The sequence below is a fragment of the Corvus brachyrhynchos genome, unplaced genomic scaffold, assembly GCF_000691975.1.
Source record: "Corvus brachyrhynchos isolate BGI_N302 unplaced genomic scaffold, ASM69197v1 scaffold128, whole genome shotgun sequence".
NCBI lineage: Eukaryota > Metazoa > Chordata > Aves > Passeriformes > Corvidae > Corvus > Corvus brachyrhynchos.
In genome coordinates, this window is record NW_008239648.1 from 918,867 (window position 1) to 926,960 (window position 8,094).

The window sequence follows — 8,094 nt, forward strand, 5'->3', positions numbered from 1 at the left end:
ATTCTTACCATTGTTCTTTGATAAAAACTTAAATTTTGTAACAGCAGAAGGAATTGAAGAAAAGTGCAATGAACATTTTGTACAGTTGAAAATAAGAAAAACAGAGCATATTTGTAATATTAAAAATTAAAATAAAATCTTAGTCCATATTTCTGTGTTTTGTTATTTTTTGAGTGTCTAAATTAAGAACTATATAAATAAAAATGAAATGGGAAAGTAGTGCACATTTATTTATTTGATAATCTTCAGTAAGAACTGGGTTTTTTTAGACCTTTAGAACTAGTGTAATTGTTTCACTGGGCAGAGTATAAAATACTATGTATTGCAAATAACAAGTAATTTGCATGGGAATTAATATCCGACTACATAACCTTTATTTTTCATACTAAAAACACATACTCCTGCCACCGAAATTGAACTTGGCTATATGAGAAGATAATTTCTGTAAAGGTAATATCCTTATATACACTTTCAGGTGCACATAAATACATGCTCTGTCTAAAGGTTTCAGAATATTCAGCTGACAATTAAATTTTCAGGTCTAGAACACCAAACAGAGGTAAAGAGTGAAAACTTTTTATTGTTTCAGATTGAGATTATGCAAGTTGGTCTTGTTGTGATAGACCAAGGCACTATCTGACTATCTGAGGCATTTTATTATTACAAGTGAAAAAAAAAACCTAAATAAATGTACAAGCCATTATCTAGCTAGAAGGACCAGCTTTTTTCTATATCTTTTGTCCATCAGCAGCACTATGCAAATTCTAGAGAAAAGACTCAGATTATAGCCTATGTTCTGCCTTCTCAAAGCACTCTGAAATTTATAATCTTGAAGGTATCATTATTATAATAATCTGAAGGATTTATATTATAAAAATGTAGAAGATATCTGAAAACTCAGTTAAGTGATAATGAAATTTTTCTTTAAAATAGGAAATTACAATGGCATGTGTAAATATTTTCAGGAGCTGGGCATGCTTAAAAACGGCCCCTTTAGTGCTGTGTTGGATATTTTAAGCGTGAAAAATTGGCATATTCATACCAAGGTTTGGTTTTGTTTTGGTGTCTTTTGCCAGTCTTCTAAAGCATCCTGAGGTTCAGAGCATACCCAAAGCACAGTTTTCTTAGGTGCTGCAGAACAAAGAAATAAATTGGTGACTTTCTCCACATCGACAATATGTGATGATATTTTTTAATGCAAGTTACTTTATAATGTAAGAGGCCCCATGAGTGTTATAACTCACAGCAGACTTAGAGATCTGAAACAATGAGAGTAGAGACTTGCTTACAACACAGCTTTCTGAGACATTACTAAAATGGCAAATATTTACATAGCTTTCTGCAAATGAAGGGTCATCCTAAAAGAAGCACCATCACTGGGTAAATCCAGGAAGGCCACACAGAACTCTATAATACTACCTGTCTAGAGGAGGTCTTTATAATAAAATAGAGTCTCAGTAAAAGACTTCAAATCAGCAAAATTGTTGCAAAGTTCCTAATAGTTTGGTTTTCCCTGACCCTTTTCTGTTCCATCAACTAATATTTGCAAAGAATATACTCTGGAATTATTCTTCCTGTTGAGTTTTGCATCCTCTGTGGAATTAGTAATGCTGTTAAAAACAAAGATAAAGGATTGTGTAGCCATTTGGGTAGAATTTAGCTAGATTTCTTTACACCAGGTGCAGTTATTCTGATGATGGCAGTACCTCTAAAAATATAAGGTCAGGTGTTTGTGAAGTATTTTCTTTCATACGCTGTTGCCCAGGCTGGAATAGTTCTCTGCTCTATTCATACATATGACATGTAAATAATGCTATGGAAATAATGCAATCAATGCAGACGTGGGTAGAGATGTGGGGAAACCCTGGTGCTGAGAGCACTGATATTCTGGTTTTCTTTGCTTACTTTTTGCAACCTCTGGATTTTTCCAACACCCATTCTCTTTTTTAGGACACTGCAACAAACTTGCAGCTCCTTCTTCCAGAATAGCAGAAAGGAATGTTTGCAGCTGCTATGTCTTGCTTTCCATTAGTTACGATGATATCTGAAAAGTCTACCTCACAAGAACAAATCAGGTGAATTATGATTTTCAGGTATAGTGGTAGTGTGTGGACCAGGGAAAGGAGAATTGGAAAAGGCAGATGAAAGAGAAAGGGCAGGGAGTGAAAGATGGGACAGCAGCTGCAACGGAAGCAACACTGGCTGTGCTAATAAGTGGCACTGACACAGAAAGGGGAACACAGGCCCTGTGTAAGTTTAGGTTGGAAATATATAGAAAGGATCCATAATTTAAAGGATTAAGCTCCTTGAATGGCCTTCTGATAAAAATAGCTGGGGCAATGGGTAAGTCCTAAAATGAGGTTCAGTAAGCCTATGAAAGGGATTAGGTGATGATAGGGGAGTGGAGTTGATGACCCAAGAGATTAATTCATTCCCAATGCCCCTCACACTTTTTTCAAGGGATGGTTTGACTGAAGATTTAGTGCATCACTGAGTCTCATTTTATTTTGAAGAGTAAATGTCATGTTCAGCCACTAGCACAGTAGATTTTCTTAAAAGTACTCTTGGAAGAAGTGGTTTAGATTCCTTAAAATGTTCTTGCTACAGTGCAGATTAATCTGGTATTGATTAATCTCACATCTTTTGCACTCCCAAGAAAGTTATCAGAGAGAAGGCAAGGATGGATAAATTGAAAAAGCTATTTTCACCAATGATTTCCCACATATATGGAGAAGTTAGCTGTATGCACAGGCCTCAGGAGGTCAGAGTAAAGCAATCCTATCAGTTAAAAACAATAGAGTATATTTTTTTCCCTTGTTGTGGCATCATTTTGAACAATATTAGTCTGTTTCATGCCAGCAATGGGAGACCAGCAGTCCTCTGATGTAATATTACTTCATCTTTGATGTGGGACATCACACTCATGGTAAATTTTAGAGGTCTGCAAAGCTCCTTCTGTCTCAAGTTGTTTTGTCTGCTTAGGAGATACAAAAATGTGTGTTTAAATAGCTTGCAATTATAGAGATACTTGTAATTGTCAGGAATAATTGGGAAATTAGATTGTTTGTCATCCAATTTTTTTTCCTCGCATTTTGCAAAGATTACCACCTTATTCCTTATGACTCTTCACATAATATCTGCGGGGTCTTCATCAAATGCAGTTCTTAGTTTAGTGAAACCACAATGTAACCTTTTCATGCCACTGGACTCCACCGAGGAGAGATGCAGAATAAGGAGGCTTCTAGAGCAACATGTGTAGTAACAAAATCTCATATTAATCTGACACCTGAGTATCTGTGGCTAGAGCAATGATGCACTTGAATTTGATTGGAAGCTGAAGACATGTATCACAGTCTGCATTATAAAAGCAAATAATATTCCTGGTTCTGTGGGGCACTTAGTTTCGTAATAAGAACAAACATAAGCAGCATAAAAACACTCATTACATTGAAGCAATCTTATCTTCTGCTACACTCTTTTACTCTGTGGTTACCCATTTTTGAGCAGACTGAATTAAGGTAGGAATCCCATGTGTAGCTGTTTTGTATTTCCATTTTATGGTAATTTACTTCTCAGTTATTTGCAGTTAACTGAAACCTATTGGGAGTTAGGCACACATACCCAACATTTGGAGTGGAATATGGATTTTTCTCCCAGTCCATATATTTTTACCCTGACTGTCAGACAGGGAAGACAATGAGCAGGGTTGGAGGAGGGGACTACTTTTAAAATTGATTACAACCCAGAAGATGAATACATTATAACAAAGTTGCTGCATATCTAACTAACTAAAATAGTGTGGTTTCGTCAGTGAACTTTCTTTCCAAACTGATCTATTCACATATACACACACACAGAGGAAGGGGGTGGGAGCTGATGGAGTTTTAACTGCCTTCAATTTGTTAGAAATTACTAACTTGATTTACATTAATGGAGAGAAAAATCCAGAAGTGTCTGCCTGACTGGGGCTTTGCATAATTTAGATTTTCTTGTTAATTGTTTCTGCCAACTGTTTATGGGGTAACATTTTTGTCATTTTGAACAACTGACTTTGTACAGGCTGTCTTTTTGAGAACTTGAAGGTCATTTAATCTTTGCCACAGCTCAGTTTATGCCATAAAGATAATTTATTTTGTTTTTTGTTTTAAAACTAACACACAGACACACACACACACATGCTGCCTTGCACACTACTAGCTAGAAAAATTTTTGGATAATTCAGATCCTGATAATTTCACAAGGAGATCTTCAGAATTTATAGTCTTACTTGACATTCTGCTGATTTTTTTTTCAAGATTTTTTTCATCTCTTATTTTTGAAACTTGATTTACTACCATCTTGTTTGTACCACTGTATGTTTTTATTTCTGTTAAAGGATGCTGACCTAGCTGAGCTCTTTCTGAAGGAGCCATTTGGGGTATTGCTTAACCAGAGCAGTAAAGATCTTGGTTCAAGCTGGTGAACATTAATTTCTTTGGTTACACACAATACATCTTATTTGTGTGCTTCACTGAACAGACTTATCATAGTTTCTTATTATTGTAATGTAAAGCAGTAATGTTCAGAAGATGTTTCAGAGTTATAGAGGGATTTTGAGCACTTTGGGCTAGTTCACCTCTTCTCCTCACCTGCTGGTTGTGAGTAACAAGCCCGAAAAGCTGTGGGAAGCACAAGCATGTCTCTGTACTGTTTTTGACCCTGCAAGCCTTCCCCTTCTTGTATGACATGCATTGAGGAAGGTGCTTAGGAAGAAGAATCAGTCATGGTCTCTTTGCACCTAGAGACAGCCCAGATAGGACTGTCCATCTGGATATTGAAACCAGTGTGGTGGTGTTAGTACAGTTCTGCACAAGACAGGCCAACACAGCCTCCTTGCAGCACCTATGAAATTATACTGTAGTCATTGTCTGTTATCTCCAACTCTGCTTTAACAGAGAAAAATGTGTTTTCTTATTCTGAGTTTGTCTTGTGGTGCACTGGTATGTCCTATTTAGCCCTTTGAGGTACAAGAAGCATTCCACATTTTCTGTAAGAGATAAAATTATGGAGGCTGATACAACAGCCGAAAGAAGGTGAGGCTGCGTCCGCACTGTGTCTCCGTCTCCTGGCTCAGCCAGCAGTGAGGCTGAAAGTGTCCTTCTGCCAGGTGCATGCACACAGAACAGTTGCGCAGACCAGGCGTACACAGATATATGTGCCTGACCATACGCGTCACAGGCATACACACTTAGCACTCACATGAACTCAAACAGCACCATGGCCCTCTTGCTGCTACCCCCTCTGTCTGAAGAGGATGGTGAGACTATACATAGACACAGTGTGGATCCCTACACCAGCCGACCCTGGATCCCAGTCTTGCCAGATGCGGGCACTTGGGTGTAGAAGACACTGAGGCCACAGGTCCTCTCCTGTTGCTGGTACAGATTATCTTATTCCTTGCCTTGCCCCAAGGTGCTGAGGACTCTCCTTGTCCATGCCTGAGTGAGTTTCTCTCCTGGAACAGTCATGGGAGAAGTCTCGCCGGGGTGTCCATCCGTCCGTCTGGGAACTTTGGATTGCAACTTGTCTTTGTATCTCTGCACGCCTCTGTGCAGACATTGAGGGGACTGAAGGCTTCCATATAGAGGTGCCTGGGATTAACCTGGCAACACATTACCAGAGATCTGACTCCTGCCATTGTCTCTGTGCTACTTGTGGCTATGTAGACCAGCTTTTGTCACATACCTTCACAGTCTGTCCTGTCAAACTCCCCCTAAGCAATCTCTACACTTTATTTACCACTGTATTTTCAGTCAGAAACTGAGCCCAAATTAGTTAAACATAACGAATACTGAGAGCAACGTCTTAAGATATGGACCATGTGCAGCTTAGCTCCTCCTGCTTTGGAGACCAGAAGCTCCTGGGTGGAAAGTGACAGGCACTGTGGCTGAATATGACCACAGAAGTTACATGTGTGCATGATTCAATTAATTACTCACTGAGTAATGTTGGTAAGGGACCAGGAAAAAAAACCAAGGTAAGCTTGTTCTCACACAGATGTAAGGCCACTTCAGCCTCCATCCAGCTGGGGACCACTGTCCCCAGTGCAACAGTTTTAAAAACACACATGAGCATTGGAAGCATTTTTTCCAGTCTGAGCATCAGGGGGGACATGGTTTGAGCATCACTGGTGAGAAAAATTTTCCCACAACAATGTAAGGGTGCATGCCATGCCAAGGCTTTCTGATGGGACCTCTGGATGCTAACCAAATTCATGGGCTCATGAATAATGCAGCTGACAGTAGAATATGTGCTGTCAGTGAAATTGTTGGCGGTGATCACTAGGTCTACCATATTGCATCTTCTTGTCCACTTCTGCTCTTTCTATTTAAATCCTTCCCTTCAGGATATGGCATTCACTGTGTTTACTAATGTCTAATTAGATTAAGTTGATTGAAAAAAATTAATGTCAACTAAGCTGTTTGATTGCGGCCACATTTTTTTTCCCTTTTCTCTCTCTCTCTTTTTGTTTTGATTTGGTTAGGTTTATTGTTGCTGTTTTGTGGTGTTTGGTTTGCATTTTTTGCTGATGTTGTTGTTTTGGGGTTTTCTTTTTATTGTTGCTGTTTGGTTGGTTTTTTGGTAGTTTTTTTTGGGGTTGTTCTTTGTTTTTTTTTTGTTTTGTTTGTTTTGTTTTGTTTGTTTGTTTTGTTTAGTTAAAACTGTCTCTTTAGGCAAAAAAAAGAATATCCCAACAGCTACTGTCACTGTTAAGGCCCTTCTCCACCATCTGTGGCTCTTAGCTTATGTAATCCTGCATTTGTGCTGCCTGTCATGCATCATCTTTTTGCAAAAACCTGCCACTTCTTTTCTCCAAAGGCAGAAAGGTGTCTACACTGTGTCAAGCTCCACTTTGGGTGGCTGAAGCAGGAGAAACCCTGGGAAGATTTCACAACAAATGAAAGTTGCAGTACCTGGTCCTGGACGCAGCATTTGCCATTACATAAATGCTCCTGAGAAACAGTTATTCACTTCCTGCAGCACATTTATGTGTTGTTTTTTGGCTTTTCTCTCTTTACTATTACTTGTCATATACATTTTATAACATGAAACATAACTGTGTCTGATTCCCATACGTATTTCAGCGGGAAAAATCTACATTGCTTTTTAAATTTGAATTCTTCTGCCATGTCCTTATATTGAATAATGACTTCAAACCTGTCAGCTCAATTAGAGGTATACATTTTATGTCTTCTGTATGATAGCAAGCAGCAGATATTAGAGGAATATATTAAAACCAAATAAATTTACCTCTAACACATTTCTGTAATCCTATGAAAGGCTGTCTTTTTTCTTGGTCGTATTTTGGAGGCCTGTTTTATTTTCCATATCATGCCAGCAAAAAGGTAATATAATAGTATCTCTTAATGGGCATAAGTCTCCCTCCCTCAACAGCTTTATAGCTGTAGAGAAGCATTACATTTCACTGTGATGGAGTTACCCCCTGTACTAGTTTGAAAACAAACCAGTGGGAGGCACCAAGTCAGAATAACAATTTAATGGAAATAAAAAAAAAGGGGAAAAAAAAAAGGTAAAAGAAAACACTGTCAAACTGACAGAGTCAAGGTACAACCTGACACCCTGTTAGGCTAGGTGGTGGTAGCAGTCTGGTAGAATGGTGGCTGCAGTCCTCTGAAGCGGTGATCCTGTAGTAAAACAGTCTGCTCTTCCTCAGGAAGTCCAGTGGTGGCTGTGTAGCTCCTGTCCTCTGGAAATCCAGTGGGAAGCCGGTGTCTCTGGTGTTCAGCCTCAGATTATATCCATGATGGGATGCTTGGTTCCTCCCTCTGGGTGGAGCATCTCACAATGGGGTAATGAGTCATGAGGCCAAGTGTTGATGAGGCTCATTAACAGAAGATAGTCCGGAGGGAGTTATCTCTGAGTCAGGCGGCAGGACAATGATGGGCCCTTAACAGAAAGATAGTCTGGGGGGAGGAGGCAAGGAAACACTGCCCCACCTGATTTCAACAGCTGATGGGGATGGTAATAGAATACACTGCAACCCAGGACATTATCCACCCCTTATTCTATTACCATCTACATTATCCCAAATCA